Here is an 18026-nt window from a genome sequence, read left to right on the forward strand (position 1 = left end):
ACATTTGCCAATAAATTATATTTAAAAAATATCACAGAAAGATAGAGGATAAAGAACATCATATTTATCAATTTAATCGATTACATGAATCCTTTGAGAAGAAAAATTAACAGACACGTAAAACTGATCTTCGACTTGGCCCGATTTATCTCGACCTTATTTAAAGGGATCGTTGAAGAAGAGTCATTATCTTGGGGGAACTCTCGCTTCTAACCTCGCGTTGGTTCACGTTCAATAAATTGTCGGTGGTGTAACGTAATAGCGGGGGATTAGTGAACGCCCTCTCATCCTTGCTCAGCATCTCGTAGGTCAGCCTTTAATAATCACTATTTCTTCCGAACGTCGGCCGCTCAACCCTACTGTATCGGAAAACTATTGGAATCGTTGGCGCAATGTGAGATTCATTAGGATACTTCATTACTCTTCAAGATACTAATACATTACATAATTTATATACTGGATAAAATTAGCTCTTTCTCTACATAATTTTTCTCTATATTTTCATATCATATCATCATATATATGCAAAATAAGTCTCTGCAAAACAAATTTCTGCAAAAAAAGTATTTTATCGCATTAATCTAATAAAAATATGCGCATCGCTTAATAACTTCAATATCCAATAACTAATAAAATTATTTATCGATAATCACGCAAGAATTTAAAATTTTTAATAAAATTTTTAACAAATAATAAATAATTTATGCAATCAATAATTTTATTTAAAACAGAAATAGCTTTTATAAATAAAATAGTGTTAAACATAATAATAGTAAATATGTTTGCTTTCTATACATACGCCTAAATATATATAAATATATTTTACTTTATATAATTTTCATTTATCTAAATGAGTACTAGCGATTCGCCTATTTTCTTCAGTCAAGATTGACATAATATATTCGTGCGCGTCAAGTATTTTTGAAATGTTATATTTAAATTAAATATTTTTTGCTAAATTAAAACAAGTTACAGAGAAAGAGAGAGAGGGATCATCACGGCAAAGCTGAAGCGTACCAAAATCCGATCTCATCATCGCATGACCATCTCTCCTCACGAGAGCTAGTCGGATTCGATGAGAGCAAGGGCAAGAGGGTTCGTGCACTGCTGACTGCACAGCAGCTCTTCTCATGATCCCTTCACAGAGGCGGAAGAGGAAGCGAAAGAGAAGCGCAAGAGAGAAGAAAAGAAAGAAAGAAAGAGAGATAGGCGCCCTTGAGAGGTGAGTCCCGGGATCGGCCCTGTGTGCGGGCCAAGCGTGAAGAAAGAAAGAAGCTGGCGCAGAGAAGAGGGAATGATGAAAAGAGCGATGGGAGATTGGAGAGGCGGCTGGCTGACTGGGTGGCTAGCCGGCATCGGTGGTAGTAGTGGTGATAGTAGCTCGGAGGGAAAAAGAAGAAGAGAAAGAGGCGGTGGTGGTGGAGGAGGTGGAGAAGAAGGAGGTTGAGGAGACGGCGGTGGCGGAGGTAGAGGAGGAAGAGGAGGAAGAGGAGGCGACTGTACTAAGAAAAGCCGACACACGGGGTGGCTGGGAGCAGTGCAGATCAATGCCAGCCAGCCAGCCAGCCAGCCAGCCAGCCAGCCGACCCAACCCTTCCGAGTCTACTGCTCTTCAGTTCCCTAACCCTTTACCCCGTTTTTCCACCCCGACTTCGGCGGACTCACCCGGAGATAAAACACGAACGGCTCCACGAACCACCCCACACACCCTGCCGCCCGTGTCGTCCTGTCCGTTTTCCTTCTCTCTCTTTTCCTGCACCTCCCTCTTTCTGCTCGCCGTTTCTGCCTCGCAGCCACTCTCTCGATTTATCTTTCCCTCTTTCAAAGCTCTCTTTCGTCTCTGGCATATACCTATAGTCACCAACACCGATGAAAAATAATAGCTGTGGCTATACTGAAGAGAAAGAGGAAGAGAAAAAGGGAAAGATAGAGCGCGAGTACGCGCGAGAAAGAGAAAAAGAGAGAGACAGGGATGCACATCGGCGTAAACGCACTCGAGACGAAATTGCTCTGCAGACTTTGCCTTCCCTTTGACGCTTCGAACGCCGTGCATTTCAACGAGCTGCCTTCCTCCCGATTTGTTCCGGGGAAATGATTTTTTCGAGGCAACAGCACTGCCTATATGCAGCGTTATCGCGAAGTCAGAGAGAAGTTCTTTTTCAACTGTGAATCATTTGATAGTGGGAGACGTATTTAATAGAAACTAGCGTTGATTTTATAAATACAACTTAAATATTGTAATTAACAAAATGTCGCAATTATTTTAGAATTAGTTCGCGAATTTATGATAATTGTAAGAGAAAAATCAAAATTTTTAATTAATATAAAAAATAAAATAAAAATAAATAATTTTTTAAATTATAATCTTTTTTAATGTTTTGAATATTTGAAGATTACAATCAAAATTATATTAATAAAACTCGGGGTAAATAAAAATTTTTACATTAATGCAACAAATTGTCTGCGATTAAGGAAAAAAAAAACTTGAAAAGTATCTATTGACGCTGTTTGTAGCCCAGACCGATAGTGTTACGTTAATGTCGCGCCAGCACGGTTACACGAAGATAGTTATCCAGGACTAGCAATTTTTCAAAGGAAGCCTCTCACGACACCGTCAACCAGCTAGCTTATTGCGATCATGGATCAATTTTCAATCTTTTCAGAGATCCTCCTGTTGGTAGGATCAGCATCATCATGGAAGGGAACCAAGAGACCTGGCGGAGTGAAATGTCTTTCGCAATCTGCCAGGAGTTACTTTCATGTTGCTACAGAGTGGCGGTGGCGCGGTCGCATATAAAACAAATTAATCTCGTTAGGGGGAGCGTCTGCTTTCGTCCTTCCGGCTTTCAGAAGCTTCCACTCCCGCCACCCCCTTCCGAGCTTGGCTCGCTCGTTCGCTCTCTCGGCTGCTTGACGGCGAATCCGCGCAGGCGACTTTGCTCCTCTTTTATCTTAATTCGTCGTCTAAATGAGAACGAAGTCGCGGTTATCGCGGTTTCAAGAAAAAGGGACTCCTTGAATTGGCGCGACGGTGCTCTTTATAAATCCTCTTGAGCGGCCAAGTGACTGGCTGAGCGCGATTTTACTCGCGGCCGCGTTCGCGTTTCTTGCTCGTTACTGTCGAAAAGTAAGTTGTACCTCGGATCGCAACTCGAACTTGATAAGACGAATCGATAGGCTATTTATTTGGTTTTATTAGTTGAATGGTAAATTGATAAAAAATTTATTTCAAATAAAGCAATCGTGCGATCGATTGATTCGAGAATTTGTTCATCATCGCGAGATCAAATTTTTACTGAATAATTATAATATTACATGCGAAAAAAAAAACAAAATAATGTATTAATTATTAAACAATTATTATTATTATTATTCCATATGACAAGAGATTGTCGTTATTCCTGGTAATAATATTTATCAAGATCATATCTTAATCCATTATATACGCAGTATCGAATTAATTGATTTATTGATTTAATTGTTTCTGCTTTAAGTGAATGCGACGAATACCAAAAGCGTCTTATCTTGAGAAAAGAACGCGATCGACGCTCGCAATTTCCAATGCAACAATATGAGAAGACGATCTCCCGCCAAGAATGGTGAGAGAATCTGAAAGATGCCGGGAACGGAAGTTTCAACTACATTTCTCTATCTCCATCCCTCGACAACGACGCGGAGAGGTTGCGTGGAAATGAAAAATAGCAAACGAAATGAAAAACTTGAGAATGCCGGGTAAAGCGTCGTAGGTGGGTGTATACCTGAGTTCAAGAAGAGAAGTACGAAAGACACACACGAGCATGATATTTGATGGCGGCTGAGTGTGAGTGGTTATCGCGCCGGTGGTACGTAGGTGTGTGTTCCGTAAGGGTGGCAAGCCATTCGACGCGCATGCGCCTACGTGGGCGTCAATACGAGCTGTACACGCTACCCTTTCTCTATCCTTTGTTACACATACACACATATTCATATCCACACATACGCGCCTACGTATATTTGCACACGTGTACCTTGCGATGAGAAAGCATTTCGCTTTTGTAATGTTAGTTAGTAGAGATGCGCGTTTTGATGATTGAATAAATGCGCTGCATCCCGGAGATATTTTGCTAAAATTGCACGATATATAATATACATACATACATTATATACATATATTAAATAATTCGCCATCTTAATATTTATTCAAAATATTGAATATATATTCAATATTTTTTTTAATATCTGAACAAAATTAATAAAGGATTAATGTATTTTTGTTTGTACAATTATAAAAGATATGTATAAAATGTGACTTTTATACGCTTTTATCAAGATAATTATGTTCCATAATTATTGGCAATCAAAGCGAGACGATATACTTTATTATATCCATGCCCCCCGGCTACTATAAAAATAAATAACGTTGTCATAATTACATGTAAAATACAACAATTTAGTATAAATCATCCAAATAAATGATACGTCACATGGCGATAATAATTAAATCCAATTAATGTCCACTTTTCCAATATCGTTTTTTGCCTTTATCAATTTCGTCCTTCCGGCAAAATATCAAAATAAAAAAAAAAAAAAAAAACAAAGATATAAATTAAAAACTTTTTTTAAATTAAATATTTTTTGTACTATTTTTAATTTAGTCAAAATTATAAACCTGAATGTTGGTACAAGTATGTTTATGTATATATTAAATGTAAAATTATTTTATCATAAAAAAAAAATTCATAACATCAAACAGTTTCAGGATTTTTAATGTGATACAAGATGTAATACCTTTCTTGGTAAGGCTCCTCTTCGAAGTAGTACACAGGGTACAAACATATTAATGCCATAACCATCCAATCTAGTCGACGTACCATCACCTTAAATATAAATGGGCGACGCGCATAGGCAGGACGTCCCACTTTCGTATTCATGCGAAAGTTTCCTGGTTGCCTCATTAACTTTACATAGGACTATATGGACATTTCCAGATTCGGCTGTGAAATGTGCGAGTTCACAGACGCACGCACACACGATAACGACACCAACACCGATGACGATTTGATATTCGTGTGCTTTCACGCATACATCGAACGACCGTCTAACTTTGGAGTAATTCGACCTATCGCACAAACGAATTGTCGGAGTGTCGGAGATTGCGATAATAAAATGATAATTCGATCTGCTTTTCAAATGATCGTAAATTTCGTTTTCATGTGATTGTGATAAAAAAAAAAATGTAGGGCGCGATCTATACTTTTGCACCACATTATAAATCGATTCTAAGTAACACTATATAAAACAAAATTAAATGTGTTCGGGAAGAAAGTATTTAAGTTTAATGGAATCTCTCCTTCGAGGATAATCGAAGAGTCATTTAAACGAGATAATAATCCGAGTCTGATAAAAGAGCAACACGAGAAGACGATCTAGATAAATGAAAGCGATTGAATTTTGTCCGCCAAGCAAATCCCGACGAAGCAATTATTGCCCTGCCCGATAAACATCTTACATTTTCACATTTTTTTTACCAGCACCACTAAACGCACTCATGACTTTCGATCGTACAATCCGGATGTTTTAAACAAACCCTTCCCGATGACCCTCGATTAGTTGCAGCGACCCTAAACGGCTAAGCGATCGGCATCGCCATTCGATGTTCAATGAATCGGAACCTTCGTTGCATCCGCGTGACATATGCTCGGCGAGCGTGAAGACACTTCTATGCACTCGCAACCTTTAATCAAGTATATACGCACAAACGCGCGTATGCTATAATGTACAATGCACAATTAATTAGAAATAATATTTTAATGTCGTAATTTCTTGTTGTGAAATTAAATTAAATTAAATGCTATTACATAAATGTTGAATATCAATAAATTGAGTTAATATAATTTTACAACTGCTTTGACATCACAATTTCAAATTATAAACTTTTTCTAATCAAAATATGTATTTATGATATAAGATTATGATACAAGATCTTTAATCTTTTGAGTACATAGAGCGCATATAATTTTTCATTTTTGTTACAATAACAATTTTCGAAGCAAATCGTATAAGTAACAGGCAATATATTTTCTATAAATGGAAAAACAAGATAGTACACGCGGCTGTAGATTTCGTTCAACGCGCGTATATATTTTCCTTTCATACGATCTCATTTCACGAACGAGGAAAACGACTATACGACACCATCATTCTCTTTCCGCGTCGTTCTTTTTCCCACTTGTATTTCCATTGGTTTCTCGTCGCCGAGAAAAGATCTTACTGGCCGTGGAACAATGGATGGTAGGTGTATTTTTATCCGGACATTAACATAAGCGGATTGTGTTTTTTCCTCTTCTATACAGATCGCGCGTGAAGAGATCGCAATAAAGATGGAAAAAGAAATCGTCTACGTATCACTCGAAAACGATACGTAAAAAATAAAAAAGGATTTTTATTGACTAAAACGGTCGTGTGTTTTCTTTCTTAAATTTGCAAACAGTAGAATAGAACCAATTATATATAATTAGTTATTTAAAAAAAAACTATATTAATTTTTAAGTCTTGCAATTATTAATAAGTATTCCATAAAATATAATATAAATATAAATATATGTAAAAAAATTAATTTTATAAAGAAAATGTTGATATAAAACATAAATTAATCTTGCCAATCATAATTTCAATCATGGAGAAAGAGAGAGAGAAAGAGAAAGAGAGAGAGAGAGAGAGAGAGAGAGAGAAATAAGATTTTACAATAAAAATATATAAAAATCTGCACAGCAAACAAATATATATTTTTAATATTTCTAATATCATATATAAAGATGCATTAAAAAAAAAAAAAAATCATACAAGCATATATATACAAATCTAATATTACGCTATCTAGAAATTCACAATATCACACACAAACATAGTTGTTCAGTGATAATAAATATATCATTTAAGTCTAAATTTATAAATTATAACATGTACAGAGACATCATTATATAAAGATATTGTCCAAAGATACTTTCCGAGAAAAACGGATGTTCTGATCACTTTGCGACATTTTTTGTTCATCATTGTGTATCTGAAACTAATTTCTCAAATCTTTATCGTCCAATGTCTCGTCATTTTATTGGGTGAGCGTATACAAAAATAAAAGCAAAAGAAGAGCGGATGCGGCGGCGCTACCAGGGAACTTTTTAAGCAAATTAATCAATATCAACGAGGACGGAAGTTTACGGCGAGAGCCGCGGGACGAGAGAGAGAGAGAGGAAAAAAAAAGATTTCACCGGGAAGCATCCGGGCGGACCTTGCTAATTTCTTTAAAGTAGTTTGCCAATTTATTATTTTCCAATTTTCTCGGCGAAAACTTCCGCCCCGCGCGCACGTACGACGCTTACAAGCCTCACTGTTGTTTTCATTTTTTGTTCTTCACGCTCGCTGCCTCAAAACTGGATTCGGCCAGCAATCAACCCCGACCACATCCGTTAAAATATTGCTGTTTGTTTCACTTTCGCAAAATTGCTTTCGTCGTGTCAATATGGATAACACACATTTTAATTTTCAACCATCAATTTCACTGTAAATTAACAGGACGAAATAAAAAATATATGTCCATAAAAAAAATTTGCCTTGCTGGTTTCTCTTAAATTTATAAATATTTATATTTTCAATAAATTTATTTGTTAAATAAATGCATATAATACGCTTCCAAAAAAAATATTTTTTTATGTACATAATTTTCTTGAGCATTAATATATCAAAACTTTTTTACTATTTATATATAACAATTTACAATAATCAATACTGATATTATTAATATGAGTAAGTTTTTAACATTCTCTCTTTCTCTCTCTCTTTCTCTTTCTCTTTTTCTCTCTTATTTTAGGATATATTCCTTAGAATATGCTATATATTTAGAAGAGAAAAAATTCGCATTTTTCGACAAGTAGTCATAACACTCATATTGAAAATTCGATTTTGAAATTTAGGCTCTCTTTGACATTCGCGATTTCACGAGGTACAAAACTTCTCCCTTAGTCCGGCGGATTTTTGCCCGCTAACGATCGACAATGTTTAAGCACGGCGAAAGCCAACAGGATCGCGCAGACGAAGCAAGTTTAGCCTAACAAGGGGCTCCCCGGAAGAGCAGGAAGCGGATGAGGTATGTAAATCTCGTTCCGAGGTCGTGCCGCGCCGATTCTCCCTACCTCCCCGCACGAACATCCATCCCTGAGTCAGATTCTTTCGCGGTCCACAGTGGCAGGGTAGATTTTAACCCTTTTCCAGTTATCGATTTTCAGCTCGAGACGGATGAGAGAACGCCCGGCTAGGTGGCTTCGGCCACTTTACGCCATACTCGATTCCACTCGATTACTTCGACAAGAGAACTATCCCATTGCATTTAGTATACGCTTTTCTTCTCCTATTTCTTACATTTCCAAAAATATTAAATTTATACGTATTAATATTGTTTTGGAAACGATAAATAAAGCGTTTAGGACTTGCAAAATAATTAAATTGTAGTAATTTTATGATAAATAAAATAAAAATATGTATTTCTGATATTTCAAGAATTTTATATTTTCATATTTAATTTCACTGTAGTAATTGAGGATTAATTCGATAGCCATGAGAAGACAAACTGTAACGAATCTTTTTCCCTTCGGATCGACGAACATATCTTTAATGTCTAGGAGCCCTCACGTTCACGTTGAAGAATCGCCTTTATAAATAACGTCGCAACGCGGCGAAGAAATACCGATAACTTTTTTGGGGAACATCAAATTTTACCAAGCATCATCGAGTTCCATTCTTCGCATTTCCCCCTTCGGAGGTATACTTTATCTTTCAGCGATAAAGCGCTGCTTTAGACGATCGTGCCTGCTTCAGAGTATCGAGGAGGTTTGATTGATTACCAGGGTGGAGTCTAACGCACAAGGGTGGCTGACTTGCGCAGACTACACACTTGGTGTTCGAGACGTATGCGTGCCGATGTCCGCGGATAAAAAGGAGATTGGCTTCTTTCGAGCTCGTGGAAGAAAACGAGAGGGGATGATCCCGGGTAAGATGATAAGAGAGCGGCACCCGCAGGCAGTATCCAGGGGAGGTATGGGTATTGGGGAGTACGTGCGTGTTCGTATGTGCCATTAAATACGTATCCGCGCGGAAGCCATACGAATATGTGTTCATGTGTGGGTGCGCGTGTGGGCGCCCTTACACGCGACAGGCAGGCACGTATATATCAGGGGGGTGCGCGAGGGTCCACAGACCAATCGGAAGCAAGCGTTCTTTATCCACCCGAGTATCTTGGACGCATGCCTCACGTACGAGGCGTGGTTTGGGGCCACCCTTGCATTTTTTTCCGGTCGTTGCATTTTTCGTGCTCGCGGCGTATTCGCATATACATATCGCCATGTCTTGAAAGTGCGCTACTGATTATGTCGCGCTGTCATAGCTTTACTGATTTTCCGATGCAATAATCGAGCTTTTCCGCGAAAGCAGCAATAGCGAGGTAAATATAAAAATCCCTTGCGATTTAATTCTTGTTGAAAAATGCTGAGCATAATAATATTCGATTCGTAAGAAAACCGAAGGAAAAAGTTTAAGTTATGATTTAAGTGACAAGTGAAAAATTATCACGAATAATAATTACATTAGTCATAATTACGATATCGCATTTAAACAGACCTTGATATTCTAATGATCCTGCACATTTGCACGAATGAAATTCTAATGCAAATTCTAATGTCTTCGTAACGATGATATTGCAGAAAGAATGAGATAAGTAACTCACTGGTCGACTGACAGTTAACGCACTCCAGCACATACTTCATACTTGCATAGTATTTACTCAGGTGTTCAAGCGATAGCGTACACCGTTTTGCAACTTACATCTACGATCTAATGTATTTCTACGGATTTCAAGGATGCTCATCAGACTTTGTAAACGGATGCAAATCTGAATCAGTTATGAAATAAAGATATCATGCATTGATGCAATTAACCGTAAACTACCATGGTACAAGCAAATATTATGCGATTCGCGAAAGAGAATATACATAAAAATTATTATTTTCCAATCGCTTTAACAGAAAAAAAAAATTATTAAACTAAAATTTATAGCGCAATCAGTTTATCCACGCAGAGGTCGATCGTCATGAATATTTCTCGCTCGCGGTAATAATGCGGTAGATGATTACGCGGGGCATTCGTGCAAGGTGAGGACGCGCACGTAAGGCGCGCGGAGATATATTCCAAAATTTCCATGAAATTTCTCGGCGGTAGCGCGTATACACGACGCACGATCGAATGCATGCTCGTATGCTGATAGACACGTGGGTGGAGAGGCGCCTCGCGCGCGGACCCGGTGCACGGGTCGGGAGAGATCTCTCATTATGCATTCCTTTCACAGGCGGCCGTCATTATTTTACATATTGCAGGAGGAGGCGTACCGCGACTGCCTTTGCCAATTTTTCCAGCACGGCAAAAAGGAACGGACGGCAATTTGGATGCCGTGCCGGGTATACGGGTGTGCACGTGTGTATACGGTCACCTTAACATTGTTGTTGCAATTTAATGCGTTTCATCGGGAAGCGGGGGCCCCGGGCTTTGAAGATACGAGCTCGCGCTCACATAGCGCCGATAGAACAACAGCGCCCCAAGTTCTTTCGAATTTATGATGCTCGGGAAACATTTATTTTTCCGCGTACAACGGCGCCGCGGAAACGCGTAATAGAATTTGTAAGCGAATATATATATATATATATATATATATATATATATATCGATGTATGTACGCGCGCCCCATGACAGGCATATCGCGCTGAAATATTTTGTAACCGAGCGGATGATTAAAAGTTCGCGCGAGCGAGATTGATGTCTACTATGTTACAATATAGATAGTATTTGATTCGGCAGTGTCTTCCTATCGAGATACCTCCTATTTACGTTCAATGAAAAGTGTTACAGAGATATAATTTACGAACATTCCGGGTAATCATAACGCCCGAAAAGACGGTACAGCGTAGTGATTTCCATCAGCTTGTCGGATTATTAAATTGTAAGGGGATTGACGTCGTGCGCTGCAACATAGTGATCCCGTGCACAATTATCCGTCATGCACATTGAATCGGCGGATACCGGCTTCTCCTTCTTCTAATGTAAGATCTTACGGCAAATGAAACATGCGCGCTCGCGGGCAGATATCGCGACCTTATATTCAGAAACGATGCTGCTAGGTGTCCGATGTGGAAGAAAAAAAAAATTTCTCAATAAAAAGAAAAGGAGGGTAGCGATCACTTTTGTACTATGAGCCGCGTGTCTGTCTACGTTCGAACCGACAGGTGTACATGAAATGGCCACCCAACAGTATCGCATGAGGTTAATGATCTTCATTTGTGAGGGAGAACCCGCAGTTCCAGGTAAAGAGCTCGCCACGAAACACGCTCAACACGAAAAAGTCGTGTTCCGTAAAGCCAAGGAACATCTAGATGCAGTAGACTCTCAAGAATTTCACTCCGTGCGATTCACGCAACGTTTAATTCGGATGTTGCGTCTCAATTACATTTGATATACGTCGGACGTATCAAATAAAAACAATGATTTCTAGTGGTATAATAATTGTAACGATACAAATACTTTTTTATTATTTATGCTAGTTCATCAAAAGATGGTAACATTGGCAAAATTTTAAACAAGCACTGCATATCTTTAATATATCCAATATAATCATAATTTCTAAATTTTAATTTAATATCTCATCGATCTTATAACAAGCTTGAAATATTTTGCAGAAAAAGAAAAAAAAAGGGGAGAGGATAATTCTTATTCGAGTAGTATACACTTTAGGAACAAATTTCTTAGTTGAAATAATTCTTTACAATACTTTTTCAACAATACTGTTCGAATATTGTCACTGTGCGATTAAAATATTTTTATTTAGAGAATAACGCGGATTAGCAAAATTTTCTCAAAACATTCGATGGACAGTGCATCGAAGGCTAAATCAACATGGTCTTATTTCCGAATAACCAACTCCGAGGAAGAGCGGCGTAAGTGACGCAGCCACCTGTACGTAAGGCAGATGAATCTCGCGGCGGCTTTCAAGGTAGAAAGAGAAGAGGTAGGTTGTAACAGGCCGGCCTATATGTATGGTAATATCGACAGGGAGGTCTCCGCGATCCAATACCTGGCTTGCTCTCTCTCTCTTTCTCTCTCTCTCTCTCTTTCTTTCTCGTGCACGTATTATGCAGTGGCAGCGAAAAAAGAAGCGCCACGTAGGAACGAGAGGAGAGGAGAGGAAGATGGAGAACGGATCGGCGCAACATCGCGACGACTATCCGCGCCAGCAAGAAAGAGACAATCGAAAGGGACGCGCACGCCCTGTACCCAACCCGTTTCTTTCTCAGTTCCGTTCTTCTCTCCGACGTCATCGAACTCCGCGGGAAGTTATGCCGCGAGAGAGGGCCACCGAGAGACGCGGAAGACCAGGAAGAAACGAGGAAACGAGAGAGAGAGAGAGAGAGAAAGGAGAGGAACATCTCTCGTTCCTCTGGAAAAGCATAGAGGAGAGTAGTGAGTCGGCGTCGCCCGGGCAACGGCTCTGCCACCTTATTGGATATGTTGAGCAATTTATTTTATTTTTCCCTATTCCTTGCGCGGGGAGGGGAGCACGGGAAGAGAGAGGAAGAGAGCGAACGAGCGAGAGGAGAGGATGCCGAAGGAGACGCAGAGAGGCGCACCCTCCTCCACTTACCTGCTACCCTCCGCACACGTCGACGCCATTTTCCAATATCGCGTCAAGCGAGCGCTCCCGTTCTCGTTCACCCCCTGCTTTTCCTCCCCCCTCGCTCCTTCCTCCCCCTCACCCCTCGTTCCACCCATCTTTCTCTCGTTTCGTCTCGCTTCTTCGTTCCTTTCTCGAGAAGGAAGAGAAAGTGGAAGCGAGGCACGAAACGAGAAAAAGGGAAGAAAGGAGTCTCGAAGGGCGGCGCGGGTAGTGAAAAAGGTGGAGGAGAAACGAAAGAGCGAGGAGCCACGGTTAGCTTCGGCTGCAACGAGAGAACCGAGTAAGGTTGAGTGAGAACTGTACGTTCTTCCACCCGTAAATTGGCAATATTCATGCCGAGCCGCGTACACGGCTTCCGTACCGGAGAGGAGATGAGAACCAAGGGGGACGGGGGAGAGAGAGGGACGTGGGAGGGAGGGAGGGAGGGAGGTTGTTGAAGAACGATGGGTCGCGAGAGGGGTTGGTTGGACCGCGGAACCGATTCCCGTAGCTCGAAGGCACCCCCGCGAGGAACGCTCACCTAGACAATTCGTTCGTTATTTTTTACACCAATGTCGGAACGAGGATAAAGCCACGCTAACCGCGCTCCTCTTCTCCGCGGACAATTCTTTCGCAAAGTTGTGTAGAGAAACTGCGGTTGAATAATTTCAGGGTGTACGATGATAGCCTTAAAAGCGAACTTGTTTGGTAAAATTAGTCTTATGTGGACCTATGCTTCTTACAATATTTTTTCCCGATCAATCACGAATTATGCATTAATCATTATATCATATATTATGTATATTATAAGTAGCGGCTTCAACGCCCTCTTAATTAAAGGTTTCTTAGCAATTTCTATTTGATTGAAGCTATCTTTATCCACAACTGTCAAAAGTCTTGAAACAAAGTTCCAAAAAATTATAATTATATAAGTTTCATGTGAATATATATATAATATCTTATATAATAAAGTATTTCTATAAAATAAGAATGCCATTTCTTATTCAATTAATTAAATAAAAAAATATAGTTCCTACACGTACAGCGTCTTATCAATACAATGATATTTAGCAGCGCGCCAGATAACAGCAAATGGCAAGAACAAAGTTTGTTCGTACTTGCTTTGGTAAACCTTCAATTAATGTAAACTTCTGTCAGTAAAAATCGTTTTAAAATTACTTCGCACTCCCGAGTATGGCGCAGCCACGCCATCCCCCTCACGGCATCCTCTATGCTCTCCTTCTTTCAGCTGAGCCCCGAGAGCGAGGAAGCCGCGCGGGAAGTGGGTGGAGGGGGAGGGGGTGGGGGAGAAGGGAGGGTGGCTTTAGAAGTTTGAGTGATATTCCAACTTTTTTAAAATATGTCAAATTATTTTCCTTTCAGAAGAGCTGTCGTCTAAATACATTTCCATGTCTTTCGATGTATTTAAATACACGGCACTCAATCTACAACACAAATATATAAGGCTTTAAGCTATAAGCTTTCGATGCGTGATTGGGTAGATACTTATAGTAGGTACGTATAAAAGACATTCGCCTACGTTCGATTTCGAGATGAGATAAATGGAATCTCAATTTTAAGCGTCGCCTTATAATTGTGTTCAAAATATAGAGAAAAATAGACAGCAAAATTATATCTCCTATTATCCGTAAGTCACATCTCTCTTCTTCTTTTTAGAATGTGTTTCAAAGTTTCTTTTGAAAATCTTTCGCAAATCATAAAATGATGAAGTGCGCACGCCGATGATATAAATTAGATTAATGTAGGAGTGGTGCAAGATTCAAATCTCCGCAAGTCACGGCAAATAAGAGAGACATTTTCTAAAAATTCAGAGTCCCTTTTTTTCCAAGCACTTTTTCATTAAAATTCCAGGCAGCACGTAAGAACATTTTTCTGGACGTATCATTTTATTTGTGCGCAACAAAGAGAGACACATGGATCGACGAAAAGCGCAATTTTCGCTCGTAACGCCAATTCGCCAAAGGACAGATGGAGGAATTTTCCTTTATTTCGAAAGCCCTTATGCTGAGCGCGTTTATAGGGCTAGGCGTAAAGCGCGTCGACTGGCGTTCTAGCGAAAAAGTAAAGAAGCGGACGCGATGCACCTATGTAGATAAGTATGTACCTATCCACGCAATTACATTACGCACAAAACGTCGACGACAATTCTTTGTGCCGGCTGGATATCAAAGCTCGAATATTGCCAGCTGAGGTCCTTCTTTTCCTCCTCCCTCTCCTCCCCTTTTCTACCACTCCTCTCACTATAGCGAAGCAATAGAGTTCTTGCCTTTCCGTCACTCTATATCCGGCACTCCATTTCGCGACGCGGTTCTTCCGTCTCGGGCAAAAGTAGCCTCCTATTCATTCATCCGCCGTTTTCCTTCACCTTCGCGTCCTCCTTCGCGCTTCTCCTTCATCCTCGAGGCGCGACTTCGCCACTCTCTCCCTCTATCATCTCACGCGCTTCTCCTTCCGCTCCTTCTTCGCCCGGGGAAAATAATTTCTTTCATCGCTATCCCTCTTCTTCGATTCCTCTTTATGTACCAGACAATGGAATGTTCCTTTCTCGGAGCACGCGGGCATGCTGATTCGACGAACGACAATAAATCGTCTGCGAAAGACGACGATTTGTATTGACATGATTATTCCTCGCGTGCTCTTTCTTTTATATTATAACATATATATTTATTAAATAAAGGGCTTCTTCATATTAATAATATATTTATAATATTGCATTACAAGCGTAAAATAAATCAAAAAGCAATCTAAATGCGCATCAAGACGCGGTCATCGACCCTCATTCTCGACAACGTTCCGAAACTTAGAAATCTCGTACCGAATCAATTTGAATTAAGGAATCCAAGAGAGAAGAACGGAAATGGCAACCCATAACGGCACTGGAACCTATGCATGCGAGAAGCAGTTAGCTTTATTGCAGCGCGCGGGAGTTTTTAATATCGCTTTGGCGCGGACGCGTCTGCCAGCTGACAAAAGGAGAAAAAAGGAGGCGTTAATGGAGAACGTTTTCGCTCTAACGACCATGGAGAAAAGGAAGGGGGTGGAACGGGCCAAGACTACGGGACATCAGCCGGGACTGCGTAAAAGGGTGGACGCTGGCGCCTGTCCGCTGCCCACCAGACATGCTCGCCAGACCGTATGGTTTTTATGCGAAGAGAAACGGAAAAAGAGGATACGCTAAGAATGCAGAAAATTTTCTCGTTGCAGGAAAGTTGGCCAAGACCATGAGTGTTAATCCGTTCAAATCAGACTTAAGAACATAGCGCGAATCGCTGGTACTAATATTAATGATAATATTCTGGATAACAGAAGAAATTCATTTAACAATGTGTGTGTGTGTGTGTGAAAATATTCCACCACTATTTTGATATTTTGTAACATATCCATAGAGACTCAAAGTGGAATTTTAAAATAACAATATATATCCACAATTTCCTTTTAAAATTATACAATTAAACAAAACATAAGATTAAAGAAAATCAAGTTTAGAATTTAATTTAATATTATATAATAATTTAATAATCATTAAATAATTAAAAATTGGAAAATTCTTACTTGCAAAATATTTTAAATGAGAATATTTCTTACACATATATGTAAATGTTTTGTAAAAATGTGAAATTTCAGGCTGTGTTAATAAAAAAATTCAATTAAGTTTTAACTATTTAATATAAATAAAATAATATGTAAATATAAATGAAAATAATAAAAATATTTTAAAATATTATATATATTACTTTGAATATCGAAAATTGAATGCATATCATATACGTGAGATCGGAAATATATTTGTTTGATCTCAAAATCCTCCGGCTTTTGAGAACCCTGTTAAAATAAGAATGAGGGAGAGAAATTCTTAGTACGAGAGAGAAGGGGCTTTGGGTGGTTTTAGATCCAATCCCGCTATGCAGATTAATAAAAGAATTCGTGGAACTTAAGCCGCTCTTGTTACTTCGATTTTCTTGCGCCTGTCAAGAGGACTTGCAAAGTCGCCTCTTGATTTTATCCGTATTGTCCGATATTGTCAACAAAATGTGTATTGTGTTTAACGTCATTTTTACAGAACGTCCGATCGCTTTCAGTGTTTTGTGAGGGTCTTAATATTACGTTAGTCGTTAATTCTTTGAGAAAACACTCGAGCCGCTAACTTTTTCACAAAGGAATTTTTATCCTCTTATAAATGGCGCTTACATCACACTTCAGTTTAACGTGTACTGAAAATAAGCCTTGTCTCTTTTCATGAGCGTAATAGAATGAAATATTTAAAGAACGCCTTATGTTAATAACATCTAAATATGCAAAACATTCTGAGAATAACTCTTTTTTTTATTAACTGTTAATATCAAGGACTAAGTTAAAAAACTGGACGATTTACCGATGTACTAAATAAATCCATATTGTTAAGTTATTTTTATTTAATTCAAAAATTAAAAAATTAATTCGAAGATATTAAAATATGCTAAACATACGGAATAATAAAAAGAGAAATGTTTTTTCAAAAAATTTGATTAAGAAAAAATATATTGTAAATTAATTGGGTAAAACATTTATTGATATAAGAAATAGTTGTAGAATATTTTATAATGCTGACTAAAAATCTTAGGAACCTGATTTTAGGAAAAAGCAAATTATAAAATACTATTATAAATATCAATTTTAATTTATAAATTCAATTCTAAAAAGTTTATGCATAATTTTATATAAATAGATATGTAAGTCTAACCCATAAATACTACGGATCATATCACGATTCATCGAAAAGAATTCACGCAAATAATAGCGATGGTACCTACGATTTCCGCAAATCATTGAGATGTTTGACTAACTATGCGGGAAATATCTGCTAGTAATTAGTCAATGCACTAATGTCTTCTGGTTACCCCAACCGCGCAAGAAATTGGCAGCAGAATAGCGGCATTGTCGAAGAACAAGTAGAGAAGAACGCAGCCGGTGCGCGCGTTAATGAGTCTTACGTTGCTACTAGCATTATATACGGCAATAAAATATGCTTTTTATATGCATCAGTATTTTTGCGTCTGATTTAAAAAGATAGACATATATATACAAACGCTGAAACAATCGATAAATAGGAAATTTTAATTAATTTCGATACTGAAGATATTTTATACGTACAATATCTGTCACGCTTAATAATTATTTTTACATGTTCGATATGTTCTTAAAAAATAAAGAAAAATAAATTAAATAAAATATTATATAAGCTACAATAATTAACTCAGAAATTGTTGACGTTGTGAAAGAAAAAAAATACTTGAAGATA

General features: G+C 38.6%; 1 protein-coding gene and 1 long non-coding RNA gene across 6 annotated transcripts in view; both read right to left on the reverse strand.

The window, feature by feature from the left end:
- LOC126856527 (UPF0489 protein C5orf22 homolog) overlaps positions 1-18026 on the reverse strand; it is a 569513-nt gene that overhangs the window by 420925 nt on the left and 130562 nt on the right. The gene's annotated exons all lie outside the window — the stretch shown is intronic.
- The window catches only part of LOC126856585 (uncharacterized), a 136186-nt gene that overhangs the window by 15699 nt on the left and 102461 nt on the right, over positions 1-18026 (reverse strand). The gene's annotated exons all lie outside the window — the stretch shown is intronic.

Source organism: Cataglyphis hispanica, chromosome 2, assembly GCF_021464435.1.
Source record: "Cataglyphis hispanica isolate Lineage 1 chromosome 2, ULB_Chis1_1.0, whole genome shotgun sequence".
NCBI classification, from domain to species: Eukaryota; Metazoa; Arthropoda; class Insecta; order Hymenoptera; family Formicidae; genus Cataglyphis; species Cataglyphis hispanica.